This window comes from Bos indicus x Bos taurus, chromosome 18, assembly GCF_003369695.1.
Source record: "Bos indicus x Bos taurus breed Angus x Brahman F1 hybrid chromosome 18, Bos_hybrid_MaternalHap_v2.0, whole genome shotgun sequence".
In the NCBI taxonomy this organism is placed as follows: Eukaryota; Metazoa; Chordata; class Mammalia; order Artiodactyla; family Bovidae; genus Bos; species Bos indicus x Bos taurus.
Window position 1 is genome coordinate 16,399,229 of NC_040093.1, and position 12,322 is coordinate 16,411,550.

General features: G+C 40.8%; 1 pseudogene; it reads left to right on the forward strand.

Moving 5' to 3' along the window:
- Positions 1-9,366: 9,366 nt before the first annotated feature.
- LOC113876510 lies at positions 9,367-10,522 on the forward strand (annotated as a pseudogene).
- The last annotated feature ends 1,800 nt before the right edge of the window (positions 10,523-12,322 follow it).

Below are 12,322 nucleotides of genomic sequence, written 5' to 3' on the forward strand. Positions count from 1 at the left end.
CCAATCTTAATGAGAACCATAAGGAAACACACACACAAAATCGGCTGAGAAGAGTGACATTATTTTGAGTTTTTCAAGTATCTTTTATGTCCTGCTTAATTGAAAACAGTTGAATCCTGGTATCTGTTTCTGCATTCAGTGTATTGTGAAGCGTTGTTTTGGGTGAAGTATATTAGGAAAATCTGGCTTCACGTGTATAAGCAGTTACAGAAGTATATTTAAAAGATTTACTAAAAATATTATATAAATTATATAACTATTATAAATATAATTATACAAATATTTAAAATATTATAAAATATTAATTGGCACAGGGCTTAGGTGGGCTTCCCAGGTGGTGCTAGTGGTAAAGAACCCACCTGCCACAGCAGGAGACATAAGAGAGGAGGGTTCGATCCCTGGGTGGGAAGATCCCCTGGAGAAGGGAACAACAACCCACTCCAGTATTCTTGCTTGGAGAATCCCATGGACAGAGGAGCCTGATGGGCTACATACCATCCATGGGGTCGCAGAGTTGGACACCAGTGAAGCCACTTAGCAGCAGCAGCAGGGGCTCAGTTGCCCTGCAGCATGTGGGATCCCCGATCAGGGATCAAACATACATCTCCTGCATTGGCAGGCAGATTTCTTACCCCTGAGCCACCAGGGAAGCCCTTGAGTACATCTTTTACCTGTTCACTGTTTTATACCATCATGCACCAGATAACTGGAAAATATTGCTTTAGTGAGTTATTCAAATTTTCAAAAATGTTGAAACATCTCATTATATAATATTGAAAAAATCATAGTCATGAGTATCCACATTGATCTTATTAGAAAATCTGTAAATATTTAGAAAGTTGGTAGACACAGGTGGCAGATACGTGTTTTTCCTTGAAGGTTCAAATTTTATCATCTGTCACAAATTCAGTTAGTTATTCTCCTTAAAGAGGAGTCTCACTTTGTTTTTTTCAGAAACTATCTGTCAGATAATCAAGTCTATGGTTTTAAAACTGTTCTTTCAATGTAAAAAAAAAAAAAAGTTACGCTATGACAAAAGCTGGCAGTACAGTTCATAACTCAAGTAATCAAACAAATGCTTTTTCTTGAGACAGTCATCATATATCATTATGTAGCTTTATATTGACCTTGCATTTTGTCATGCAGTATATTAAAATGACATGTACTCAAGGGTAGAGATTTAGTGGAATTAGTAATTTAAAAATTGGATATTATTGTTTGTTTTTTGCTGTGAGTGCTTGTGTAGAATACAATAATTTCTAAGATGTTGGGTGCCGCTGCCTTGATTTGCAACAAGAGCCAGGAGTTTTTCTTAATTGCAGTACATGAGATCTTCATTAAGTCATATGTATCTTTTGTCGTGGCACATAGACTCTGTAGTTTTGGCACCCAGGCTTCAGTAACTGTGGCATATGGACTCTAGTTGTGACGTGCCAGCTCTGGAGCTCACAGGCTCAGTAGATGCAGCATGAGAGTTTAGTTGCTCCTCAGCATATGGGATCTTAGTTTCCTGACCAGGGATCAAACCCACATCCCCTGCATGCAAGGTGGATTCTTAAGCACCAACCATCAAGGAACTCCCAAGAGACAGGATTTTTACCTGCCGTTGTTTTTGCAGATTTTAACATAATGTAAAATCTGAATAACATCTTAGTTTTGCTATGAAAATAAGCTTGACCCAGGGGACCCCCTGAAAGGGTTGAGGAGATGCAGGGGTCTCCAGATACACTTTGAAAAGCACTCTACTAAGAGAAAAGATAAGGGAAGCACTTGTGGGTCTCCTACAGGAATTCAGTTCAGTTCAGTTGCTCAGTCGTGTCCGACTCTTCGTGACCCCATGAATCACAGTATGGCAGGCCTCCCTGTCCATCACCAACTCCCGGAGGTCACTCAGACTCACATCTATCGAGTCAGTGATGCCATCCAGCCATCTCATCCTCTGTCGTTCCCTTCTCCTCCTGCCCCCACAAGAATAAAAATGGATGGCACTTAACCCAGCCAGGAGGTTAGAGCCAAAGAGACCTGAAGAATAAGTAGGAATTAGATTAGTGAGGGAGAGCATTCCAGACTAAAAGAAGAAGCAGGGCAAGTGAGAGTATGTGTAGGAGACATAAGGGGACCAGGACTGATGAGCTGAAATAGGAAAGAAGAGCTGGAGGCATAATTTGCAGTCTTGAATATTATGTAAGGAGTTAAAAATCTATCCTAAATGTAAGGGACAAGCACTGAAGGGTTTTAAGCTGGGAGATGACAAGATTTTACTTGTTTAGGATTATCACTCTTATTGCAGTGCAGATATGGATGCAAAGGGGAAAAGACTTTGAGCAATGGCTATGTGAATCCATTAGTAAAATGGCAGTTGAGAAGAAGAAAGAAATGAAAGTGTTAGTAACTCAGTCTTGTCCAACTCTTTGTAATCGCATGGACTGTAGCCCACCAGATCTCTGTCCATGGAATTCTCCAGGCAAGAAGACTGGAGTGGGTAGATGTTCCCTTCTCCAGGGAATCTTCCCAACCCCGGGATCAAACATGGGTCTTCTGCATTGCAGGCAGTTTCTTTACTGTCTGAGCCACCAGGAACTTGGAAATAAGTAGATGAATTTGAGGCAACCCACTCCAGTATTCTTGCTTGGAAAATTTCATGCACAGAGGAGCTGGGCAAGCTACAGTCCATGGGGTCACAAAGAGTCAGACACAACTGAGTTACTAACACCAACACATACTGTATATTAACTTTAAAAAATTAAACAGGCATTTTACTCTTGGTTTTCTGGAGAACTGATGCCAATGGTGGCATCATTCACTGAGATTAAGAATAAGCAAAGAACCTAGGTAGGTGGAGCGAGACAGTGAGGTTTGGGATATACTAAGTTTGCAGTGACTTTGAGATATCCAGTAGGTATCCAGTAGACAGACACACCATCTGGAACTCAAAGGAGAGCTATTCTTACAATTTTCAAAATCCTCTCTTGGTGTAGAATCATTGATTTTTCTCCTGAACTTGTACCCCTGTTATCAAGAATTACTGTGTTATGTCCCTTATCACTGTACTTATATTGGCCTAGCACCAGTGACTTAGTTTTTACATCTCAGCCATTACATGGTGGTAAATAGTGAATATTGATAACTGCTGGATGGTATCTTATTTACAATAAGAAAAATAACAAAAGGTCATTTAGAATCATTACAAGGTATGAGTCACCTTATGGTGGTATCTGAAACCAGGAAAAGGTTTGAGAAGGCTTAGAAAGAGTGTAGAATGTAAGAAGAGGCAACGTGATAGAGGCTTGAAGATGAGTGGTGGCAGAGGATAAGAAGCTTGAAAGTTGCAACCCAAGGGGTTAGATGGAAACTTGTGTGCATTGCACACACACATGCACATAAGTATGTGCTGTCAGAGAAATGAGTAGAGGGAGAAAATTTAAAAAACAGGTTGTGAGAGATCACACCAGAGCAGAAAGATATCCTCTGGATTTGATTACAGTGGTTATTGGTGACCTTGGCTGGTGTAAACTCAGCGAAGTGATGGGGTGAAAACTAGACTATAAGGGCTGAAGAATGTAGAAGAATTTAGAAAGTTGAGTCAGTGAGTGTACACAGCTCTTTCAAGAAACTTGACGAGAGTTAGAGGGCTTCATTTAGGGCAGAATGCATTGTTAGAAAAGTGTGTGTGTGTGTGTGTGTGCATGTACATATGTATTTTAAAGAAATTGAACATGATTATACAATGATGTGTAGGAGCAGAGATTTAGAGAATGGGGTTAATTGGTGAAGCCTGTCTCCTGACACAAGGAGAGGGGGATAGTATTTTTATTAGGTTGCCCTCTATCTTCATTTCCTTTAACTTTATGCCTCTAATTAAGGGGCATGAGTACTGGAAACTACCTCTATTTGATGATAATATGATTATAAGAGGATCAGTGAAGGGACTTTCCTGGACGTCAAGTGTTTAAGACTCTGCACTCCCAATGCAGAGGGCACAGCTTTGATCCTTGGTCAGGAAACTAAGATCCCACATGCTGCATGGTGTGGCCAAAGTAAAAAATAAATAAATAAAAAGAACTGGTGAACAGCAATCATGAACAGGAGAATTTAGTGAAGTAGCATGACACACAATTAATACACAGAAATCAACAGCCTTCAGCAGTATCCAGTCAGAAGAGGTCACAAAAGAGCACACCCTATACACAAGAGCAAACAGTAATGATAATAAAACACCCAGGCAGAAACTTAGCAAGAAATCTGTAAAACTTATATGAGGAAAATTATAAATACTCATAAAAGACAGAAAAGTAAACATGAATGAATGGAAGGCCAACTTCTTTGAATAGAAGTCTCGCATAATATAGTAATTCTTTCCAAGTTAACTTATAAATGCAATGGAACTCCCTCAAAACTATCATCAGGTTTTTATCTAGAATCAGAAAAGTTGATTATAAAAACATATTTGAAAGCGTAAACAAGCACAGCTAGGAAAGGTCTTAGAAAAAGGACCATGACAGGTAGGTACGACCAGAGAGTTAAACATAGTGTAAAACTTCTGTAATTACAACAATGAGGAATTAGCACATGAATGGATATACCAAAAAATAGTAGAAAATTCAGAAAGCAGACCCAAGTGCATATAGAAATTTAGCATATAATAAAGGTTGCATCTCAAACCACTGGAGGGAAGAAGGATTTTTTTAATAAGTACTGGGGTAAGTGGATAATCATATGGAAAAAGATCAAATTGAATCTACTCCTTACACCATACATCAGAATAAATTTTAAAAGACTCAGAGATCTGAATTTTAAAAGATGAAACTATGAAAATCCTAAAAGAAAACAATGACTTGATTTATAATCTTCAAGTGGGCAAAAGTTGCTAACTGTGATTCAGAATGTAGAAGCAGTAAAAGAAAAGATACAGTTGACTACATAATGATAAACTTTTGCATAGCAAAAAATACAGTGAGAAAAGTAAAAAGACGAACAGAATTCACAGAAAACACAAGTCCTTAAACAAACGAGCAGATGCTTGACCTCTTATAATACTTAAAATGCAAAATAAAATGACATTGAGATATAATTTCTTTATCTGATTGACAACATACTTTGTTGTAATGTTGTGGGGAAACTGGCACCTTCATATTGCTGGTGGGAGTGAAAAATAGTACAAACCTTAAAGAGTCCCCCTACATGCAGGAGACTTGGGTTCGATCCCTGGGTCAGCAAGATCCCCTGGAGGAGGGCATGGCAACCCACTCCACTATTCTTGCCTGGAAGATCCCATGGACAGAGGAGCCTGACAGGCTACAGTTCATGGGGTCACAAAGAGTCAGAAATGACTGAATGACTTTTACTTATGTGGAGTAGGATCTGGTAGTTTCCAGCAAAGTCACATGTAGCTTTTTACATATCAATCTCACTTCTAACGAACTTATATATTCCCTTTGATCCAGAAATTCTCATTTTACTCTCATTTCTAGGGTTCTATCACAAAGATACAGTGACAAAAATACAAAATAATGAAAGTACAAGGGTGTTTATGGTAGTACTTTTTGTAACAGAAAAATACTTGAAACCAAAATATCCATCAGTAGTGGAATGATTGAATAAACTTAAGGTATATTTACACAGTAGAGTACTATGCAACTCTAAAAAAGAATGGAGATCTTTACATGTTGTTATGGTATGATCGCCATGATGAAGTGTTACACAAAATAGTAAAGTGTAGGATCGTGTGTGCAACATGCTACCTTTCGTGTAAGAAAGAAGGGAAATGCAAATACACACATACATACGTTTGTGTATTTTCAAAGAGAAACAATGGAAACGAATAAAAATCCCATAAATATAGTTATTTATAGGTGAAAATAAGAAATCTTTTTTCAAGCAGTTCTTTTTCTTTTAATTTTTGGCTGTACTGGGTCTTCATTGCTGAGCAGGTGTTTCTGTAGTTGTGGCTAGCAGGGGCTATTCTCAAGTTGCGGAGGGCAGGTTTCTCATTGGGGTGGCTTCTCTTGTTGCAGAGCACAGGCTGTAAGAGGGTGCTCAGACCTGAGTAGTTGCAGTGTGAGGGCTCAGTAGCTGTGGTTCTCCAAGCTCAATAGTTGCTGGCTCAGGGGCTTAGCTGTCCTGTGGACTGTGGGATCTTCCCGGATCAGGGATGGAACCCGTGTCTCCTGCATTGACAGGCGGATTCTTGACCATCCGGGAAGCCGGGAGAAGAAGAAATGTGATAGAGGGCACAGAGACTGCAGTTAGACCTCTGGAAATATACCTCATCATAAAACCTGGGCTTTGGAATCGTGCAAATGTTTTATACACTTTTCTCTCTCTCTTCTTTTTTCCAACGAGATCAAAGGGCCGCGACCGCCCCCTGTGCCCCCGCGCCAGGGGTGGCAGAGGACCCGCGGCGCGGATCCTTATAGCCTCACGTTTCGTCGCCCCTCCGCTCTGGCTCTAGCTTCTCCCCTTTCTGCGTCCCAGCGCCTGGGCGTGGCCCCCGGCCGGGAGGGGAGGGGGCGAGGCGCTGAGGCCCAGAGGTCCCGCGAGGGCCGCCCCCTCCCCCTCGCCCTGCCTCCGGTGTGGTGGTGCCGCTGGACCCGAGGCCCCGGCTTAGGCTAGACGGACGCCTCCCTAGACTCACGGGCGCGGGCGAGTCCGGGGACCTGCGCGCGAGCCCTGCCTCGGTCCTGTCGCGCGGACCAAGGCAGCCACCGAGGGTGGGCCGAGGACGCCGCTGGGTAGGGATAGCGGGGCGCCAGTCGGGAGAGGTAGAAACAGGCTCCAGGGTCCCGCCGCCGCTAGTGCGGCTACAAACCCTTGTGGGGAGGGCTGACTTTCGGTAGGTCGCAGCGAGGGAGCTGCTCTGCCACGAACGAAACTCCGAAATTTAAAAAAAATTTAAACAAAAAGATAATTCTGTGTCTAGTGCCCAGATTATGGTCTCCAAATATAATTCGGTAAACTAGTAGGAATCAAAGCTTTTTGAGAAATGACTGATTTCTGGGTTTGGTGAGGAAGTGTACAGTGATGAGCCTGGAACATCTTGTCCAGGAGGCTATAAATCAAGGAGGCTCCTACTAGTCAAAGGTGGAAATTTAAAGAGCAAATATGTTTAAAACCTGTCACAGACACACACACCCAATGTTTGCCTTCAGAAAGAGCTAAGTCTGAAAACTGAAGCATTTGAGTTGTTTTTTCTGTATTACCTGCAACTCAGGGCAACCAAGGAATTAATGAGGGATGTTTCTCTGTATAGTAGTGTATGTATATATTAGTATACAGATGTTTCTGTATACAGTAGCTAGTAAATGAAGAAAGAATGATAAATTAGCAATCCCCATTTTGCAAAGTCCCTAATGAAATAATAAATCTAGGAAGGTTGCCAGATTCAGCATATAAATTTCATGGGAACTACTTATAAAATTATAGTAGAGTTATATTGAACATGTATGTGTGTTAGCTGCTCAGTCATGTCCAACTCTTTTTGATCCCATGGACTCTAGCCCTCCAGGCTCCTCTGTCTATGGATTTTTCCAGGCAAGAATACTGGAGAGGGTAGCCATTCTCTTCTCGGAGGGATCTTCCCATCCCAGGGATCGAACCTGGGTCTCCTGCCACCACGGAAGCCCTATATTGAACATATTTATCCTGAAAATTAATTTTGTTTATCTGAAGTTCAAGTTTAACTGAATGTCCTGTATTTTACCTGGCAGCCCTAGATCTAGATAATGATCAACATTGGATGTTAACATAACTGAAACAGATGCAGAAGTATCATTTAATAAAATTAAACATTCATTTATGTGTAAAAAAACTAAAAAATAGAAGGAAATTGTTTAATAGAATAATGTGTACTCACAGAAATACTATGCAAGCTTTATATTTAGTAGCAAAATGTTGAAAGCTTTTGCTTTCTGATCAGGAGCAAGACTAGAATACCCTCATCATGCCTTTTATTCTAGTATGTATTAGATAGGCTAAAGAAAAGATATAAAGATGATAAAGAGACTAATTAAACTCATTATTCATAAGCCCACTTGGCTCAGTGTGTAAAGAATTTGCCTGCAATGCAGGAGATGTAGGAGATGATCCCCGGGTCAGGGAGATCCCCTGGAGGAGGGCATGGCAACCCACTCCAGTATTGTTGCCTGGAGAATCCCATGGACAGAGGAGCCTACAGTCCATAGGGTTGTAGAGTCAGAAATGACTGAGGCAACTGAGCACATTCATAAGCAATAGGATTGGGTACATAAGAAATTTTTTAAAACCCTACCAGTAAATTATTAGAATAATAAATGGTGACTTCTGGTTCCAGACAAGTTGGCAGACGTTCATTTCTCCCTACCTCTCTCTGATATGGCCAAAAAAACTCTAGAAATAATACAACAGATATTTGTAAGAAGTCTGTGAAAGGTATAAAGTAGAAGCCTAAGTGACTTGGGACCTTAGGACTTGAGGAATAACACAGTGAACCAGCATTTCTCAACTGACCCAATGACAGGAGGTGGCCCACACCCACTGGCTCTCTAGCCTTCATCCAGCATCAGAAGGCACTCAAGTAGGTGCTTTTCTCTCCCATGGGCTAGTTATCAGCAGTGATCGAGCAGGAGCCCTGCTGGCACTGGGCAGTCCAGGAAGAAAGTGCTCTCCACCCCTTCATGCCAGTGTCTCCTACCCATAATCTAGCAGCATCATGCAGACACTAGGAAATTCTTTCAATTTCTACCAGTGGTACCAAAACAAATTGGATGCAAGTGCAACCATAACTAGGGAAAGTAAAAAGACCAGAATAACACTACAAGTCTTCTGAAAATTAAATTGTCCCTGGAACCACAGCACACAAAACTAGGCCAGGACCTGCATGCTAAACCTAGATATGGCAACTGCCTAATAAAATGGAAGAGTTAAATAAGATCCAGAGTTGTTGGTTTTTTTTATCATAATATCCAAAATGTTCAGGATATAGTAAAATAATCACACATCATAACAAAAACCAGGAAGGTCACACCTTGAATGAGAAGACAATCAACAGATGCCCACACTGAGTTGAATTAGATGTTGGAATTATCTGATGAAGATGTTAAGTAGCCATCATAAAAATGCTTCATCAAGCAATTACAAATACTCTTGAGACTAATGAAAAAATAGAAAATTTCACCAAAGATATAGAAAATATAAAACAATGGAAATGATAAAACTGAGAATGATAATAACTGATATTTAAAGACTCACTGGAAAGACTCAAGAGGAGGATGAATATGACAGAGGAAAACATAAATGACTCTGAAGATAAAACAACAGAAATTGCCCAATCAAAAAAAAAAAAAAAAAAAAATCAGAGTGGCTCTGGGAAGGAACCGGTTCAGCACAGTGATGGCTGCGGGCATCCCCTGCGTGCTCGTTACTAGCTGCTCCTCCACCTTCTCCTCAGACCGGCTGGTGCAACATATTCTTGGAACAGAAGATGCTGTTGTGGAAGTGACTGCCAACGATGCTGTGAGGTTTTATCCCTAGACCATCGATAATAAATACTACTCAGCAGATATCAATCTGTGTGTGGTGCCAAACAAATTTCTCATCACCGCAGAGATTGCAGAGTCTGTCCAAGCATTTGTGGTTTACTTTGACAGCACACAAAAATCTGGTCTTGATAGTGTTTCATCCTGGCTTCCTCTGGCAGAGTCACGGTTACCTGAGGTGATGATCTTGGTTTGTGATAGAGTGTCTGAAAACGGTGTAAACTGACAGAAAGCTTGAGTGGTGTATCAAACATGGCTTTGAATTGGTAGAACTTAGTCCAGAAGAGTTGCCTGAGGAAGATGATGACCTCCCAGAATCTACAGGAGTAAATCAAATTGTTCAAGCCTTGAATGCCAATGTCTGGTCCAATGTAGTGATGAAGAATGAGAGGAACCAAGGCCTTAACTGTCTCACCTCATTGACTGGCGCAAACCATAGCATTGGATCAACAGAGACCTGCCACTCAAAGCAGCCCTGTGTTCCAGCAGCAGAGAGGACCAAATCCCTCTTGGATCATGGAGGGGCTGCCTCTAACACAGTAGACAGGCAGGTCGATAGCACTGTGGATCCCATGTTAGACCTGGATATTCGAGAACTTGCCAGTTTTACTACAGGTGGTGGAGATTTGGAGAATTTTGAAAGACTGTTTTCAAAGTTAAAAGAAATGAAAGACAAGGCTGCGATGCTTCCTCATGAGCAAAGAAAGATGCATGCAGAAAAGGTGGCCAAAGCCTTCTGGATGGCAACTGGGGGAGACAGAGATGAAATTGAAGGCATTTCATCTGAGGAAGAGCACTAAACTATTCATGCTTGGGCTTGCCTAACTAAGACCCGAGCACTCTCTCCCTGAGATTCTTCTCTCCTCAACCCAGTCATCTTTTGCCGAACTTACCAGCATCATGTTGGCTGCCTGACTTGTTTATAGGGTCCCGTTAATTTTAGTTTTTAGTAGAGGGTAAAGCAGAAATCTCTTCTCCCTCAATGTTGGGGTCCTTTAAGGGACCAGGACCTGGCGGTCTGGAGTTGACGATCAGAAAGTGATAGAGAGAGCCCGAGGGGGAGAGAGAGAGAGAGAAAGAAAGAAAGACATGGGGACCCAAGCTCTGATGGAGCAAAGATGCTTTAATGATTTTTCTGTGAATATATATAGGCTGTAGAACAAGAAATTTCTTTCGACAGTGATAAAAATCACAAAACCAAATGTACAGTAACCGTTACCACGGGAACAAGGGACAGTAATGGTCACAAGATCAGGAGACAATCCATATCTCAAAAAGGGGGGCGAGACTAAGCAGTTTTGTCTTAAAGAGAATGTTTACTAAAGGAGACCCAAGTCTCACACAATAACCTCAGTTCCTGGGAGGAGCCTGCTGTTCCGCTTAAAAAGAAACAAAGGACTTGTGAGAAACAGCAATAGGAATCCTCCCATTAAACACTCCCTGACAATTCCCCCTTATTTATTTATAATATTTGTAAAAAGAGTTCTGACCATTAGAGTTTGTTTCATTTTAATAATCTTTGCATGAAGGCAACGGTAGATGACAAATATAATTGTCAAGACAATCACTAAAATTACAGTTCCAGACCCGATTCTGTGAGTATCTGAATATACTGTGTATATATATACTGTGTATATACTGAATATACTGAGTATACTGAATATACTGTGAGTATCAGAGTATACCCACTCTGAAACCGTCCGCGTGGGTCTAGCCCAGATAAATGATCAGCTAGTTGTTTAACTAAAGTTTTCAAATTAGTGGAAGAGAACAGACTTTTAGAAAAGGTTTCAAATTTCTTTTTGTAATAATTGTACATTCAGAGAGGCATTATCATGTATATTTTGCAAATGAAATTTGATTTGTTCCCAGTTGTAGGCATTATTATTGAAATGAACAGGAGTAACACAAAACTGAGTAGAATTCCAATCTCATTTTAGTATCACCTGTTTTTGTACATCTGTTAATTGATCTCCAACCCATTTGATGATGTTTTAGTTCTTGTATTTTCTCTTGAATATCCTCATCTTTCTAAGCCTGAGTGGCCCATATAGCATGGGCATCTTTAGTCCAATTTTGAATAAAATTATGTATTTGAATTGAGGTTTGTAAAGCAATACCAGTGACAGCAGCATTGGTACAAATAGCTATTAATCTCAAAATGCCAAAAATCAGCCATCCAATGAATCGTTTAGATCATGGGAGCAATTTAGTAAGTAACCAGGAAGCAAGTCCAGCCATGGGACCTTCTTCCCAGGGCTGCTGGAGATTTATTGGTAACCACAGATTATGTCGAGATCAAAGAATCAAAAGGGAGTCATTTCTCAAGGAAATAGAAAAGTTAAGACAAGTATATAATTTATAATTTATGCAAGTTACAGAATGTAAAGTCTTATTGAATTGTAAATTTCCTATAGCTACAACAAAAGGAAGTGGAGCATAGGCTTATATAAAATATGATTGATTATAACGAAAGAAATAGTTTCTATGACTACAATTGGTCCCTGTGATTGGTCCCTGTGAAATGTCCAGTTCAAGTCCCAAGTTCCTCGGTGTTTGCAGCGGTTTCCAAATGTCTCATTGTTTAGGCCCAATCTGTTTATCAAGGACGATTCTAGGACGGGGTGGGTGGGTGGGGAGGGTGGGGGGGGTGGGGCGCGCACAGGCAGCGGGGCGGGGAGAGCGCCATTCTACCATCAAGTCACCCAAGATGTCCTTTGTCATGGTAATGTTCCATTGTAGTATTAGTAACCTTCTATGCTACTTGAGTAATACAATCACTCAAGTATTATAGTATTATACTCAATAAT